This window comes from Pinus tabuliformis, chromosome Q, assembly GCF_031772625.1.
Source record: "Pinus tabuliformis cultivar Carrire ecotype Pingquan chromosome Q, CPIR1, whole genome shotgun sequence".
Classification (NCBI taxonomy): Eukaryota; Viridiplantae; Streptophyta; class Pinopsida; order Pinales; family Pinaceae; genus Pinus; species Pinus tabuliformis.
The window spans coordinates 859,122,462-859,140,759 of NC_142296.1; the positions used below are offsets into that span (position 1 = coordinate 859,122,462).

Here is an 18,298-nt window from a genome sequence, read left to right on the forward strand (position 1 = left end):
CTCATTGAAAGCATGAAAAGGTCAATCGAAATAGTAGTATATATGAAAGTCATCTAGCATGGAAAGGTCACCATACATCATCATTATTAGGAAGGAGCATTTGCATGATGAGGATAATCAAAATCCTCCAATGGAATCTTCATTAGAAGGTTCACCTCTACTTGGAAGAAACAAGTGTCTCATTGAAAGTCTACATTCCACATTGTGTGGGATCCATTATTGCTAAGTTTAGGTATGTTCTATGCTTAGAGCAATTTATTTCAATTTTCATAGTTAGCTCAATATCGTTTCCAGATTAGCAATCACATCAGCATTAAAGTAAATTGCAGAGAGCTAGAGGAGAGCTAGAGGAAATACCAGTGCATAAGACTATCCAAACGGTTTTGCAAAAGCTCTTGTCTAATGTAATTTGCATCAAGACCTAGGGAGGCCTCCTAATTTTCTATGAGGATCTCATGCCCCTGAATCGTGTGCCAAATTCTATTATAAAGGTGATGTTGCAGTCTGTTGTGTTGCAAATTATATTGGGACAACAAAAGCTATGGAAGGAGAAAAACAAGTCCCCAAGAGTGAGTTGTTTCCCACCTCCAGTTTATTTCAGGACATCATTACTACATTCTAGACTAGCAAAACAATTGATCTCCCAACGATCACTCGGTTCCTTACTTATGCAGGCGTGAAACCATGTGAAAACAGTGTCTTGAAAATTGAGAACAAGTCACCTGTAAATAAAGTGAAGACAACAGTGAAACAAGGGCAACTTGTGGAGGCTATTATGAACTTATTAATAGTTTTTTGCTGGGAAGGTGCTACTATATCAGAAGAAGTAAATTTATTTCTGCAGTAATCTGCAGTTGTGTTTTTTCCACTTATGATCCAATACGAGGAAGCAGCAACTATTGCAGGATGACATTTCCCACCAGCATTATGGTCATCAGACTGCAAGAGGACAGGGGGTGCTGGTATGCTCGATAGGATAGATGTGCGGCAGCTGGACAAGCCATTGCTTGAGGGCAAGCAATGTCAGGAAGGGGGGACTGTAATGTTCTCAATGGGTTAATTGCCCCAAGGGACGAAGTAGCCTATAAATCCCAAAAGGCTGTAGTCTTTAATAAAGGGGAAAACACCAATTACCCAATGTTTCGGAAACATGTGGTAAGTTTTGGGGCAGATAGGGAAAAAAGACCAAAGTTGGGGGTCTCCACGAATCCCTCTCAATCACTTAAGAAGGAGAAACACCCACAAGGAAATCTACAAATATAAGAGAGTTAGAATCATTTGGATCATCATTGAATTGGATTGATTTGTCTTTGTTTTTCTTTTGACATTGAGTCTCTAAGGGTTTAAGACCCCCTTTCTCTTCATTGACTAGTTTCGGTGAAGCTGATCTAACCCTACCTAGTCACCCGTCTTCTTGTTCTGGCATAGGTTACAGAGTATCTCTGGTTTGAGGAAAATTGCAGATTTTATCTTGTCTTGTCTGACAAGCAAGAAAGTGGATTTCTGTGGTCAAACAAACTTGTTCAAGGGAAGCTAAAATCATTCCTATGGCCTCCCATGGAGCAAGGGCCAATCCTGGAATATTCTTTAGCCATCGGACCTGTTGAATTGGAACAGCGAGGTAATTTTGGGGATATCTTAAAGCAGTAAGAAATGTCTTGATGACGTCTTGGCTTAATGGAATCAAACATCGAAGGGTCTAGACTCTAGAGCATTGTTTGCGGTCAACAGACTCGTTTTACAACAATTACAGCCAGCAATGACATCAAGGAGTGGCATAATTTGTAGTGGGCCCATGGAGGACAGAGCTGTAATTACTAAATTAGAGATTCTCCCAGCTACAAATTGTGAAGCTTTGGAAGAGAGGATAGAAAGCAAGTTCCCTATTTTGTATCTCGAAGCAGATCTATAAGGAGTGAAATTCGTAACTGCATCCTTCCCAGTAATAGCATATACTAGCACGGGAGTTGCGGAGAATACAGGAAAGTTGTAACCTTCCCATCGGAAACCACAGGGGACAATTGGATTATGCTGGAAGCAGCGGGGGCGAATTAAGGAATTCCGTCATGCAAAGGTCTGGGTTGGAAAAATGCATCAATGTCCGGAGCACACTGAGGGCACAATCAGTGACAAATCTGTCAGGGCAGCAAAAAGCCCAGCCCATTAGGGCATCACCAGTACAGAAAAATTCTGAGTCAATCATTTCAATTGATGGGATTGAAACTGTTAGGGTGTGCAATGCTAAAGGAGCTCTGTCAAGAACTTGGGACAGCGAGTTAGTTTTAGCAAATTGGTAGCATGTAAAAATTGTTGAGTGGTACTCAGTGGTCTATTTGTTAGCATCACTGAATTGAATATGCAGGATATAGTAAACTGCTGATCAATTGATACTATTTGGATTTCACTGGCTGATTATTGGTACAGTGGGCAGTCAGCCCTAAATTAGTGTGATTTGTGAACAATTAACTTGCTGTGGAGATCTATTATAATCATGCATAGATGTATTCCTTCTGTTGAAAGAATGGATAAATGTGCACTGCTATTTTATAAACTTTTGATATATTGGGAACACCAGCCAACACAGAAACCCTAGGACAAGAAAATCCCCTTAGAATACTACAATGTAAGGGGGTTATGTTAATTACTAGGTACATATATTGAGCAATCACAAGAGAATCTTGAGGAGAACCCTGGTTAAAGGGGTGACATGCAATTTTATAAACTTTTGATATATTGGGAACACCAGCCAACACAGAAATCCTAGGGCAAGAAAATCCCCTTAGAATACTACAATGTAAGGGGGTTATGTTAATTACTAGGTACATATATTGAGCAATCACAAGAGCATATTGAGGAGAACCCTGGTTAAAGGGGTGACAAGTGGCACTCGGAACTTATCCTCAAAAGTCAAAAGCCATATCAAGAGAAGTGGTCATCATCTAAAGATTTTATTGTTTGGAGTGTTGAAATTCAAGTGCAATCTAGAATATATGATCATGACAATTATTTGTGACTGATATATATGTTCACTTTTAGCATTCACTTCATTCAATTATGTCATCAAGCAATTATACATTTAATTATGCAAGAAAGTAAAGATCACAGTGCACAAAAAGACAATAGACACCAGAAGTTAGGCCAGAAGCCATGGCAAAACCCACAAGGGGAAAACCCAGCAATCCTTTCCTTATAGAATCTTTGTCAAAGAGAGAAATCCAAGTCATAGACAAACTGACCAGTAGACTAATTTCCAAGTGCCAAGTCAGCCCTCCATCAAGCAACAACTGTCCTCAAGAAGTCTGTAATAAATCTGTCCATAAGATTGCCACATAATTGTCCACAGAACTATTCACAAGATGTCATTTGTCAGTCCTGTTGAAAGAAATGTAACTAGGCTAGGTTTTCATAAATGTAATTTTGATATTTGTACTTATTCAAGAAAAGAAAAATTATTTTTGTATTATTTGTCAATGAGTTTCTTGCTCATTGAAAATAGGTCAAGCACATTTTGAAGTGCTTCTAGAGAGTCAAAGTCAAAATGTAATTATGATAAGACCCTTTGAGGGCATGTTACATCATGTAAGTCATCATACAAGGTCATGGGAACACCTCCAAGCATGGTCAAATCCTCTCCTAGCAGCAACGAAGTTTACAAGCAGCAAAATGATAAATAAAAGATGAAAATAACGTAACTGTCAAGTCGGCCTAGAAGACAGTCAAGTCGGCCTAAAGGAGGAGGGGCAGACCTCTATTTATAGAGGTTGTCCACTCCTCATTTGGACACACAACTCTCTCTGAAATCTGCAAGCAAGAAGAGGACTAGAAGGACACAAGAAAGCCGAGACAAAAAGGTTGCAAGAACAGCAAGACAAGGAGACAAAACAGCGAAGGTGAAAAGACTGTTATTAGGGCATCAACAGCCACACGTGCGAGGAAGAAAGGGATCTGTCTGCGGTCAAGTACAACAGGAAATCATATCTCTGTTTTGGGCTAATATCCAAGGTCTATTAGGCCTCCCCATCCAGCAAAGAAGGAAGAAAAAGAAAGCGAAGAAAGGAGGACTGTTCTAGGGTTTCTGTCCACACATGTGAAGACTTCAGCAAGGTAAACTTTTGCGGATTCAACAGCAGTCAAGGGCAGCAGCATAAGAAGCCTCATTCAGATGTGCATTGAGGTCTACAAGGTATCCAAAGAAGAGTGAAGAAGGTTCTCTTTATAGCGAAGTAGAGAAGCCCTAATATACTAGGGTTTCCTAACTGAGACAAGGAACAGAAAAGGACGAAGACAAAGGTCCATGTGCCAGAAGTGACAGTGCAGAAAGAGGAAGGATTTGACTTATGCTTGGAGGATATCCTAGTCAAGGGTCTAGGGTTTGGCAGTTGTTCAAATAAGAAGCTTCAATAAGAGAAATCTTACGAAGGGTTTTCCTCCCAAGAGTGGAGAGGGTTTGTCCCTGGCAGAGACCCAAATTATGTGTTCTTGTTATTTTGTTTTAGTAACAAGAAAAGTAAAAAGACTTCACAAATTGTTATCAAATCTCGGAGAATCATCACAACACTACTTTGCCCTAGATTCCCTAACATGGTATCAGAGCGAAAGGTGACACATCAAGGAAAGGGCAACTCAAGAACACTCATCAAGGAGAAACATTTACAAAGTTGAAGCATCAAGCCTAGAAGTCTCAATCACTTCAAGGACAAGAAGGGTCTACAATCCATCATTCACCAAGGAGGTCTACAAGCCTACGAACAAGAACCTTAAGTAAAGGCACCTACAAAGAAGAGCAGGTTGGAGCAGTACCTACATAAACCTACAAGTCATCAAGAAAATCTCATCATCAAGTAGTCCACTTGAAGAAGGCAACTTGAAGTGCATCAAGATCCAGGGAAGACAAGCCACCAAGCCTTCAAGGAGGAAGCAATTCCATTACATCTCAAAATCTATCAAGTACATGTCCCCTTCTGAATAAACATCAATGTCGTTTTGCAAGGAAAGCAATAAATTGGTAGGTACCAATAACTTTCTTGCATGGAAGAAGAGGATTGCTCTACTACTCAAGGAGAATGAACTCCTATAGCATGTCAAATGGAATATCATTATCCCTGCTAAGGAGCAGACTCAAGCCTTAGCCAAGTACAATAAGGATGAGACAAGAGCTCAAAGGATTCTGATAGAATCAATCAAAGACTCTCTCATTCCCTATATCTCCAAGTTTGAGACATCAAAAGAAATTTATGATAAGCTAGTAGAGCTATTCTCGGTATCCATCACCGGAGAAGTAATATCTCTGAGGAATGAATTATACAAGATGAAGATAACAGAGGAAGGAATAGCTCCCTACTTCATGAAAATATCTGAAATGAGAGATCAAGTTCAGGAGCTTTGGGAAGTCATGTCTAATAGAGAGATGACAACTGTAGTACTCAATGCTCTACCTGAGGAGTGGGGAAACTTCACATCTAGCATATATGCCAAGAAGGAAGCAACCACTTTCAGTGAAATGTGGTCTCTATGCAGAACAGAGGAAACCAGACTTAAGACAAGAGAAGATGTGGGATCAAAGGAGCAAGCATTTGCTACCATGGCCAAAAGAAAGGGAAAAATTGGCAAGTTTGGTCCACGAAGAACAAACAACGAAGACATGTCCAAGATCCAATGTTTTGGATGCCAAGAATATGGACACTACAAAAGAAATTGCCCTAAGCTTAAGAAGGACAACAACAACAAAAAGAAAAGGGAAGAGGCACTTGACTCAAGAGGTGAAAGAAGATGGAAAGAGGCAAAAGAAGGAAGATCCTCCGGATCTCTACTATGACTAGATCAAACTCTTTACTTCTAGATTTCTTTCAAAGTTTTGAGTAGGATAGGAGCATGTAGGAATAAATTGAAATTGCATGACTAGAAACATCCTCTAGAATCTAGCAGCATGATGTACATAGAGTTCTAGACACTCATAGCAGCATTTATGAGAAGAACAAAAATGCATGAGTAGAAATATCTTCTAGAATATAGGAGCATGGCAAATATAGCTCAAGCTATTCATGTAGAAGGAGCATACCTAGTATAGGACCTCATACATGATGAAAGAAAACTTGATCATAATAAGAATCTTAGAAGACCTAAATCATCAAAGAAAGGAAACATTTGCAAGGCAAGGATCTTTAAGATCCTATGATGGAAACTTCAAAAGAAGGTTCATGAACCAAGGCAGATGTCTCATTCATAGTTGCAGGAATCGCCCCCCCCCCCCCCCGGATCCTAGGCCGGAATCGCGTCCCGTACGGAAGCGTTCCGGAACCTCCAGGCGAAGCGCGATTCCAAAATTTATGAAGCGCGATTCCTGTTTTTTTAAGCGATTCCTGGAATATAGGTTGCGTTGGCCCGGATCCGCGCTTCGGAGGGCGCTTCGGGCCTCCGGAAGCGCACGCTTCACGAGCTCCGGATCCGCGCTTCCGGAAATTTCCGCGGGTGCAGCAATGTAACTCGAATTTTTTTTAATTTTTTTTAAAAGTTAACTTGAGTTTGCATGAGGGGGTGGGTTAGGGTGAGTTTAGGGTGAGTTTAGAAAAGAATAAAGCCCCCATTCTCTTCTCATTTTCTCACTTTGAGTTTATGAGAGTTGGAGAAGAGAAGAGAGGAGAGGAGAAGAGAAGAGAGGAAAGGAGAGGAGAAGAGAGGAGAGCTTGGAGGAGTGAAGAAGGAGGAGCTAGGAGAAGGAGGAGGAGCTTGGAGCAAGAGCTTGGAGGACTTCATCTACAAGAGCTAAAGAGGTAAGTTCAAACCCCAAACTCCCTTGTTTTTTTGAAAAAAAAATTGTATTTTTCTCCTCCCTCTCCTACTCTTTCCCATTGTTTCTACTTGCTCCTTTATTTACAGGTTGTCCACCACCTATATCCATATTCCAAGATGGTGTTCTTTTGGCTTCTATGTATCATTCCACTCTTGGTTTTAATGATGGCAAGGGTGAGGAATAGAGGGGAAGAGGAAGAGGATGAACTTGGTCCTAATAGTAGTGACCCAATGTATGATGAGGAGGAAGGGTTTGAAGAGGAAGGGGATGAACTTGAAGGGGACACTGAAGCACAAGATGGGAAAGGTACATCAACACCCTTGTGGAACTTTGTGACCAAACTTGAAGGGGGAAAGGGTGGTGGACCTTACAAATTTGTGTGCCCTCATGGTTGTCATGGAGGAAAACCATATACGGGTTCATATACCCGTCTGAGGAGGCATCTTTGTGGGGTGCTGGACAGTGATGAAAAAAAGGGTTCTGTGGGGGTACAAATTTGCCCAAACATTTCAACTGAACAAAGAAAAAAATACATCCAAATAGAGATGGTTGCACAACAAAAAAACAAGAAACAAAAAACTCATTCTGAATCAAGTGCAACCTCTAAATTTGGTAGTTGCCCATCTCCTCATGGTACTTCTGCAACCTCTGGAGGTAGAAAAACAATAGGGGATTTCCTTAATGTTGCTGGGAGGGATGATGGGGATGGAAAGATAGTCCGTTTTCTTTGTGCTTGCGGTGTACCATTCAATGTGCTTCGCTCTCCCTATTGGCATGACATGGTAAAGGCCATCAATGAAGCCCCAAAAGGATACAAGGCCCCCAACTATGAGAAAGCTAGAACAGTGTTATTAGAAAGAGAAAAAGCTAAGGTTCAAAGAGCTTTGACACGTTTTACACATGAGTGGGTGGATTCTGGGGTATCCATTGTATCAGATGGGTGGACAAATATTAGAAACCAACATTTGATAAATGTTCTTGGTGTTTCTTCTAGTGGTGCAGTATTTATTGCATGTCATGACTCCTCCTCCATCAGTGCAACTGCACAAAACATTGCAGATCTCCTATTGAAATCAATCAAAGATGTTGGTCCGAATAATGTGGTTCAAGTGATCACAGATAATGCAGCAAATTGTAAGGCAGCAGGAAAAATTATTGAGCGTACTCATCCACACATCTTTTGGTCTGGGTGCCTGGTTCACACATTGAACCTTTTGATGCATGATATTGTGAAACACAAAGATTGTGGGTGGATTGCTGAGGTTTACAGGAAAGGGAAGCAGCTCATTAAATTCATCACAGGGCATACAAGGGTAAACTACTTCTATGGCACTTACTCCAAGTTGCAATTGCTTAAAATTGCAAAGACAAGATTTGCTAGTTATTACCTCACCTTTAGGCGGCTAGTGAGGGTGAGACAAGCTTTAACTAATCTGGTGTGTGCTGAAACATGGGATGAAATTAACACTGACACAGATGGTGCTAATGTAGTCAAGGACACTGTTATTGACAGTTACTTTTGGTCACAGGTTAAATATGTTTTGCAATTCACCAAACCAATTTATTACATGATCAAGTTTGCAGATTCAGATCGACCAGTAATTGGGGAGGTGTATGAGCAAATGGATAGCATGTTGGGGCAGATTAAAGACATTGTTGAGCCTAGAGATACCACCTTGTACAATTATATTCGTGTAGAGGTGCAAAACCGATGGGAAATGCTAAATATTCCATTGCATGCATTAGCATATATTTTGACACCTAAATACTATCATCCATCATGGCTTTCAACACCAACACCTGGGGGGGGAAGCAGGAAAAAACCACACCAAGATAGAGAGGTTCACGAAAAATATATGGCTGCATTGAGTAGATTAATCCCTGATGATGAGGAGGCTGCATTGGTACAGAGACAGGTGAGCAACTATACGCTCAACACTGGTCCATTTGGGAGCATGCATGCAATTCAAGATCGAGAGACTTTTTCTGCTCTTGAGTGGTGGAACATGCATGGAGGGGGTACTCCACTTCTACAGAGTTTGGCATTGCGGGTGCTATCACAGGTGGTAAACACTTCTTCTGCAGAGAGGTGTTGGAGCTCTTATTCTTTCATCCACAGTGTTAAAAGGAACAGGTTGAATTTAGACCGGGCAGAGAGCTTGGTTTATGTTCATTACAACTTGCGATTGTTGTCCCATTACTGTGAAGATGCAAAGTCTAATAAAGACTTGTTGATTTGGGACAAGAATCCAGAGGAGCCCAATTTGGAGGATGGAGTGTTGCGACTAGAGCAATTAGAGGATGCTCTTATCCAGGTATGTCCATTGTGGTATGAATTTTCCAATTTTCCCTTATAAAGCATTTCTCTAATTCATGTTTTTAATTTTTTTGTTAACTAGTGTTTTTTTTTTTTTTGCATGAATTTTTTGAGCGATTCTAGGATGATGATGACCGTGTTGATATGCCACCACCCCCACCCCCATCTGGTCCCTTGGTTCCTAGGTTCCATGGTTCAACACCAACAGCAGGGGGTTCTTCTTCATCAGTTCCAGTGCCACGACTTACACACGGACCATCTTCTTCATTGCCACCACGTGGAGGCCCGCCATCACGTTCTATTCGTGGTGGAAGGAGGAGAGATTAGTAGATATATTCACAATCTACTTCTTTTTGTCATAGATTACTCATTAGACTTGTAGACTTGTGAATTTGAATTTTGAACCTTTTTGGCTTGGCGGTGACCAAGTGACATATTTTGTAAACATTATTATTTGAATTTTGGACATGACAAATGTTGACAGTTGCTCACTTGCTAGATAAATCATAATATGCTCTATGTTTTATGTTTTATAATATGCTTAAATGTTTTATGTTTTATAATATGCTTAAAAATTTGATGTATGTTTGTAATAGCTAGAATATAGATGATTGTTGTACATACTAGTAACTACAATGGAATCATGGATGCCATATCTATCTTGATTTATGCAAAAATATGCATGTTTTCATGTCTTCTACAATTAATTTGGTATTTGGGATGTTTGTTTTGAGTATAAATGCAAAAAAATATAAAAAATATATATATATATATAGCAGACGCTTCCGCGGACGCTTCGCTTCCTAGATTTTTGGAAAATGACGCTTCCGCGCTCCGCGCTTCCGCTTCGCTCCCGCTTCGTGCAACATTGGTCTCATTGGGAAACCCATTCATGGGTTTCAAGAAAAGGATGATAAGCAGGCAAGCTAAGATGAAGCAAGAAGGGCCACAGCAAAGGATGATCAAGGAGGATCAAGATGAGGTATGTATGCATCAAAGTTTAGGTCATGTTTTTAGTTGTATATTATTAAGTCATGGGTATATTTCTATAACATGATCAAGCATGAAAGAATCTCTTTCACTAAGAACATGCTCAAAGACATGTACCACAATGCAATGAAGGCCAACAAAAGAACATGCTCACATAAGGAGCATAAGGTTGTTGACTAAGAAGCAAGAAGAAATGTTGACAAGTCCAGAAAGCAAGCAATGAAGGAATGCTTCCATAAGAAGCATTAGATGATTAACCTATCTATCTGAGAAGAAGCAAATGAAGAAAGAGATCAAGCATGTGAAGAACACCATGATCACCAAGAATCACTATCTGAAAAAATGCCTTGAAAGATATCTCCCGAAAGAAGGCAGGGCAACTCTGATAAAGGAAGAAAGGACCCTTGACACCTATGAAGGCCTTGGAAATACAAAAGGTGCAAATAATTGATTCTCCTCTAGATGTTGTGATGAAGAAGCCATCCAACAAAAGGAAAAGCAATGTTGAAGCAATATAAGGATGAAGTCATGATGGGTGACTAGGTCAAAGCATATAACCTAGCAAGTACGATGGAGCATCCATGAGGAGAGCATTCTGAAGCATGGACACGATGACAAAGGTGTTGATTTGGGGTAGCATCGGATGTGCTCTAGCCACGGAATTTGGTGGAGAGGTTAGGGCACATGAGATCTCCAATACCCCGAAAGGGTTTGGGCAGATTCTAAAGAAATCAGGAGATATTAAAATAATTAATATTTTTACTGTAGTCCCTAAGTCTAAACTTAGGGAAAATAAAATATTAATGTGTATTAATATGAATCTGTGTTAGAATGGTCCAAAAGACATGGATCAAGCCAGATCTAATCTTAGCCGTTGAGTAGGGACTTAAACTCGACCGTTGAGATGTCAACAGGAAAACTATAAGAGGAGGCTTCAGGGTCATTTGGAGAAGACACCAAACTGATCAGTCATTCTATTCTCTAGAGCGAGGTTTGCTAAGAGAGATAGAATCAGTGATCGGGAGAGCAGCTGAGGGGCACTGAGTACATAGAAACAGAGAAGGCAGAGATTATGCCGGGAGAGCAGCACAGTAGCCAAGGAGAATGACGCAGAGCGAGCAAGGGCTCACGCAGGGCCACGCAAAGGCAGCCAAGTGCTGCGCAGAGCACCAGAGAGGACAACGTGTCTGACGCAGAGGCCAAGAAAGCTAACGCGGGGTCTCCCGGGGCTGACGCAGGCCAAGAAAGGCTGATGCAGGGCCAGCGTGAGACAGAGAGGGGCTGACGCAATCCAAATTGGGCAAACGCTGGGGTTGCAGAGCAGTTTTGTGCTAAGGAGCTATCGGAAGGATTTTCTGGGGTTTCAGCCAGGAGATTTCTCTCAAACTGTGAGGTATAGCTGCTAAGGAAATTCTTTGTTGGTTAGGCCAGTCTTGGCACCCAAATTGTACTTTGATATTGCTTAATAAGAAAACCCTCAGATAGTTGCACCGGTTTTCCCGCATTGGGATTTTCCAGGGACATTGGTCCAAAAATAATGGTGTCGTGTGGTGTGTTTGTTCTTGTTTCTTTTAGTTGTTGATCTGTAATATGTTAAGCATGCACTGGTGTTTATTTTCAATATTTACTTTGTAAATAACTTGTTAAAGAAAAAACAAGTAGGTAGGAATAAATCAGAAAAAGTGCATGAAGGGTTTCTAAACTAAGTGAACTTAGAAACTTCAACATGGTATTAGAGGGTGATTGCAGATCACAGGAGGACTAAAAGACATCAGCCGAGCGGAGCAATAGCAGCATAAAACAGTCATCCCAAGGTGACAGAAGCTGTTTCTAGCAGCGCAGAAGCCAAGAAGTGTGACGCAAAGCCAACCAAAGCCACGCAGAAGAAGTCGGGAGCTACGCAGAGGGCCAGAGGGCTGACGCAGACCCATCTGGGGTGAGGCAGAGCCAGCGTGAGGCAGAGAGGGGCTGACGCAGTACACAGAGAGGCAGTTGTTGGAGTCTAGAAGGCTGTAGAAATATTGTAGAGTGGAGTTGGTGAGGTACCGTAGTCAGAACAGTACCTGACAAAGCAGGGCCAGAGGAGTTGTTACTGAGGGTTTCTAGCCGAGGAACCTGGATCAGCAGTGCAGTTGCATAAGACGATTAGAGTAGGGGGCATCTCGACAAGCGGCAAAAGGATTTCTAGGAGGGAAATCAGGACTCAGAGGGAGTCCAAAAGAGAACTTCTAGACAGGAAGTAGAGACTCAGAGGAGTCGAACAGAGAACTTCTAAGAGGGAAGTAGAGGAGCCTCATGGCACTACACGAGGTAAGAGACCAAGATAGACTGGATGAAGCATCAAACTTCGCAGTCTGGAAGGCCAGAATCTTGTAAGTGCTTGACAAGAATCGTTTCAAGAACTTTGCCTTGAAGGTTATAGCTATCCCAGTCGACCCCAATGATAACGACAAGTACGAAGAAGGGATGGTGCGGGCCAAGTGCATTATCCTTGACGGGGTCAAGGATCATGTGGTACCACATATAGCTGAGAAGGAAACGGCAGTTGAGATGTGGGAGGCTCTCAAGAACCTATACCAACATACTTCTGTGCAAAGCTGCTCGAGAGCTGCTCGAGAACTAGATGAGGTCGTATCAGATGAAGAAGGGTCAATCGATTGACACCTTCCTCGGAGGACTGAATGAGATCCGAGACCAGTTGACTGCTATAGGAGCAACACTGGATCAGGAGCTTATGGTGAGGACAACCCTGAATGCTGTCTCAGGAGATTGGGAAGTGTTTGTCCAGAGTATCCTAGGCAGAGGGACTCTCCCACCTTGGGACGAGATGTGGGCAGCTCTTCGCTAGGAAGAGATCAAACGGAAGTCAAAGACAGGTAGCAGCAGCAAAGGGATCAAGGTCAAGCAGGAAGAGGATGTGGCCCTAGCATTTGAGGGAAGCAATAGAAGCGGAAGAAGAAAGATCTCTCCAAGATCAAGGGCTTCCACTGTGGGGAGATGGGTCATTATGCGACCCAGTGCCCAAGGAAGAAGAGTAAGGGAGAGTCTTCCGAGACTAAGGCAGCGCCATCATGGGTAGAGAAGGAATTTTTGACAGACGATGACTGTGCCATGAGCGCACACACGCCAGTTGAGCGGAAGTGGGGAGACATCGAGCTGTAGTCAGGCGGACTACAGGCGATGAGGGGCAGGATCTTAGAGGTAACCAGCCTCTTGGATTAGACCTTGCTACGGGAGCCCCGACGACGAGTAGTAGGATTGGCTGAGTGGGTATAGACGGATGCGGATGGAGCAGCAAAGAGAGCTACAGTACAGGAGTCCCAAGACAGCACAAAGCTAGGAGGCTGCAACAGTGCGAGAGGCACAGGAGTGTTGCACCAGTGCAAGAAGGCACAAAGAGGTGTACAACGATGCGAGATGCAGGGATTTGTTGCAGCAGCGCAAAGGTCAGAGAGGGAGCACTTGTCAGCAGCAGAGGGAGCTTCAGCATCAATGGGTGTTTCTAACCCAACAGGGAGGTCATTTACTTCTCAGTAACTGAGTTGCAGTGCAACAGTGGGCAGCACAATGGAGCATGATGAGAGGAGGTGCAATGCAGATGCAGTGCTAAGAGAAAGAACCAGCAGCAGCACGGATGCAGAGGGAGTTGTTGTACAGATGCAGCAGTGGCAGTGGCAGAACCATGGGCAGCAGTACAGGATGTAACAGTGCAGAGGATGTTGGGCATGAAGGCTTAGCATTAGCACAGGTACCGATGCAAATGATCAGAGTAATACTCAGTGAGGAGTATTGCTAGAGCACAGTCCGTTGAGATGTCAACAGGAAAAGTATAAGAGGAGGCTTGAGGGTCACTTGGATAAGACACCAAACTGATCAGTCATTCTATTCTCTAGAGCGGGGTTTGCTAAGAGGGATAGAATCAGTGATCGGGAGAGCAGCCGAGGGGCATTGAATACAGAGAAACAGAGAAGGCAGAGATTGTGTCGGGAGAGCAGCGCAGTAGCCAAGGAGAGTGACGCAAAGCCAGCAAGGGCTCACGCAGGGCCACGCAAAGGCATCCAAGTGTTGTGCAGAGCACCAGAGAGGCCAGCATGTCTGACGCAAAGGCCAAGAAAGCTGACGTAGTGTTTCCTGGGGCTGACGCAGGCCAAGAAAGGTTGACGCAGTGCCAACGTGAGACAGAGAGGGGCTTACGCAGTCCAGATTGGGCAGACGCTGGGGTTGCAGAGCAGTTTTGTGCTGAGGAGCTGTCGGAAGGATTTTCCGGGGTTTCAGCCAGGAGATTTCTCTCAAACTGTGAGGTATAGCTGCTAAGGAAATTCTCTGTTGGGTAGGCCAGTTTCAGCACCTAGATTGTACTATGATATTGCTTAATAAAAAAACCCTCAGATAGCTGCACTGGTTTTCCCGCATTGGGTTTTTCCGGGGACATTGGTCCAAAAATAATGGTGTCATGTGGTGTGTTTGTTTTTGTTTCTTTTAGTTGCTGATTTGTAATATGTTGAGCATGCACTGGTGTTTATTTTCAGTATTTACTTTGTAAATAACTTGTTAAAGAAAAATAACAAGTAGGTAGGAATAAATCAAAAAAAGTGCATGAAGGGTTTCTAAACTAAGTAAACTTAGAAACTTCAACAAAAGGAGTAGCCAAGATGACAAGAAGAACCTGATAGTCACTTTCCACAAAGTAATAACATGACAAACCAAGAAAAAAAGTGACCAATGGATGGTGCCCTACCGAGAAGAAGTTCGATCGAAGGCTTCATGACATCAAGAAAGGAAGGAGAACAAGCAGCTGAAGGACCCATGAAGAAGAAGTTGTTGATGAAGGAAAGAGTCCCCAAGTAAGAGGGAGCTCTGACAAGTCCCTGATCAAGAGGGAGATTTGGATCACCCCTGATTACAAAGCAGTGACAATTGTGTTTTCCATTTCATGGGTCATGCACTAGACTAGGACTAACAGCCGTTAAGTCTAGTTGAAGGCCATGAATGGAAATGTAGATACAAGATAGACACAACATTCTTGTCTTCACTTGGGAAGAAAAAATGGGAGGATCAGGTAATCATCTGGCATCCGATACTCTTTGAGAATGTGTAGGGCATCCAAGACAAGAGTAGGCAAGAGGACCGATATTCTTTAAGGGCTGGGAACCCAAGATAAGAATAGTCCTAGAAGGTCATACTCGAGAACACCCGGGTGGGTATGTACCATGAGAGACAATGATGAAGGTGTCTAAAAATCATTGGTCTCACCAACATTGTAGCTCTTGGTCTCGTGAAGAGATGGAGTTGTTAGTCAAGGCCTTGCACTATGACATTGCTGATGAATATGATGCTATAACAGATGGATTGCTAATCCGGTTCTCTTATGTGAATTCTTCAAGATTGAAAATTGCCAAACACCTTGTAATGTTGTATGAATACCTCCCTAGTTAAAAGGGAGTGTTGAAGGAAATGTAACTAGGCTAGGTCTTCATAAATGTAATTTTGATATTTGTACTTATTCAAGAAAAGAGAAATTATTTTTGTATTTTTTGTCAATGAGTTTCTTGCTCATTGAAAATAGGTCAAGCACATTTTGAAGTGCTTCTAGAGAGTCGAAGTCAAAATGTAATTATGATAAGACCCTTTGAGGGCATGTTACATCATTTAAGTCATCATACAAGGTCATGGGAACACCTCCAAGCATGGTCAAATCCTCTCCTAGTAGCAACGAAGTCTACAAGCAACGAAATGATAAATAAAAGATGAAAATAATGTAACTGTCAAGTCGACCTAGAAGACAGTCAAGTTGGCCTAAAGGAGGAGGGACAGACCTCTATTTATAGAGGTTGTCCACTCCTCATTTAGAGACACAACTCTCTCTTAAATCCGCAACCAAGAATGACTAGAAGGATGCAAGAAAGCCGAGACAAAAAGGTTGCAAGAACAGCAAGACAAGGAGACAAAACAGCGAAGGTGAAAAGACTGTTATTAGGGCATCAACAGCCACACGTGCAAGGAAGAAAGGGATCTATCAGTGGTCAAGTACAGCAGGAAATCATCTCTTTTTTGGGCTAATATCCAAGGTCTATTAGGCCTCCCCATCCAGCAAAGAAGGAAGAAAAAGAAAGCGAAAAAAGGAGGACTGTTCTAGGGTTTCTGTCCACACGTGAAGACTTCAGCAAGGTAAACTTTTGCGGATTCAACAGCAGTCAAGGGTAGCAGCATAAGCAGCCTCATTCAGATGTGCATGAAGTCTACAAGGTATCCAAAGAAGAGTGAAGAAGGTTCTCTTTATAGTGAAGTAGAGAAGCCGTAATATACTAGGGTTTCCTAACTGAGATAAGAAGCAGAAAAGGACGAAGTACTAAGGAGCAAAAATATCGGAAGACAAAGGTTCAGGTGTCGGAAGTGACAGTGCAGAAAGAAGAAGGATTTGACTTATGCTTGGAGGATATCCTAGTCAAGGGTCTAGGGTTTGGCAATTGTTCAAATAAGAAGCTTCAATAAGAGAAATATTACAAAGGGTTTTCCTCTCAAGAGTGGAGAGGGTTTGTCCCTGGCAGAGACCCAAATTATGTGTTCTTGTTACTTTGTTTTGGTAGCAGTTTGATGAAGCACACACATATGCACTAATAAGAAGAAGAATAAGCTAACAAGAAAATTAAAAAGACTTCAAAAATTGTTATCAAGTCTCGGAGAATCATCACAACACTACTTTTCCCTAGATTCTCTAACAAATCCTTGATAGGGTACCAAATTATCCTCTGTCCTAGCCTTTTGCATATCACAAAAACAGCCTCAGAAAACGTGCTTGACCACATAATAATGTGCCTCAGGAGACTTGTATAACCACAAAGATAGATGTCTTCAAACTCGCATTGTGCCTCAGGCCCAAACTTTTGCCTAAGACCCTTCGGTTAAGCTTCAGAATCAAATCTGCTTCTGGAGGACAATGAATAGGCCCTATTTATAGTTGTTTGTCAATTCGAAGGGACATGTCTCTTGGGCAGGCCGACTTGTTCCTCTGGAGGGCCGACTTGGTCAACTTGGGGACACAAATATACTTTAAAAATTCATTTTTTTATTTTCTTTTCAATGTCCAAAAGAGACATGACAAAAACAATTTTTCTTTTAGACTTCAATAAATTCTTTTTGACTTTTTTACAAAATCATAATTATCAATGACAAATATACATTATGAAGACCAAACCTAGTTACAACTTCAACATGATGTAGTCAAAGATATAGTGTTGTGGTTATGTAAGGAGCCTAGTTAACAAGATGTCCTAGCATCAAGGGATTAACAAGACAACAACGCACACATCTGTTGAAGAATGTAACTAGGTTCGGTCTTCATAATTGTACTTGAAGTCAAAATGTAATATATTTGTCAAAAGAAAAACAAGGAATTTTTATTATTATTGAATTGACTTGTTAAAGCATGAGTTTCATGCTTGGGTCAACTGTCTTAGGTCAAGCCTCCATTGTAGGCTTTAGGATTGTTTATTAAAGTCAAAATCAATTTCTGTTTAGTCAAAGACGCCTCCATCAAGTCTCCTTCAAGTCGGCCTACAAGACACATCTCATCAAGGACTCATGTCGGCTCATTATAAGAGGGAAACCACTATAAGTACAAGTGTAAGAACCTCGCATTCCACACAAAAGAATAAGCTTTGATCATCTCTGAAATAAGTTCGGATATCACAGGTGTACTCTTGGTGCAATCACAGTATGTTAATTTCGGATCAGTTTGGTAAATGCAGATTGAGGTTCAGTGCTACCATAATTTCGGTGCTACCATAATAACAGTCTCGATGCAATCATTGTCTCGGTGTAACTATAGTGATAAGGGTTCAGTGCCACCACAGTGAGAACGTTTCGGTGTCATCAAAGTGAGAAGGCCTTGGTGCCACCACAGAAATGAAGTCTCGGTGTTATCACTGTGATGAGGTCTCAGTGCTATTATAGTAATAAGATCTCGGTGCCAGTACAGTGATAAGGTCTAGGTGGTATTGTTGTGATGATGTCTCGGTGCAAACTCAGTGACAAGAATTCAGTGCTAACACAGTGACATGGATCTTGGTATGCAAACACAATGAAAGGAAGAATAAACAAGGATGACTTGATGGAGGTAGTCTCGAGTCTAAGTTGTAAGGGTCTTGGTCGTCTCATCTTGAATCTACTGAAGGAAGAATTTTGATTGGGTTTTCCCCTAG

General features: G+C 41.9%; 1 protein-coding gene across 3 annotated transcripts in view; it reads right to left on the minus strand.

Annotated features, from left to right (window-relative positions):
• The window catches only part of LOC149222258 (DnaJ (DUF3353)), a 333,648-nt gene that overhangs the window by 121,918 nt on the left and 193,432 nt on the right, over positions 1 to 18,298 (minus strand). The gene's annotated exons all lie outside the window — the stretch shown is intronic.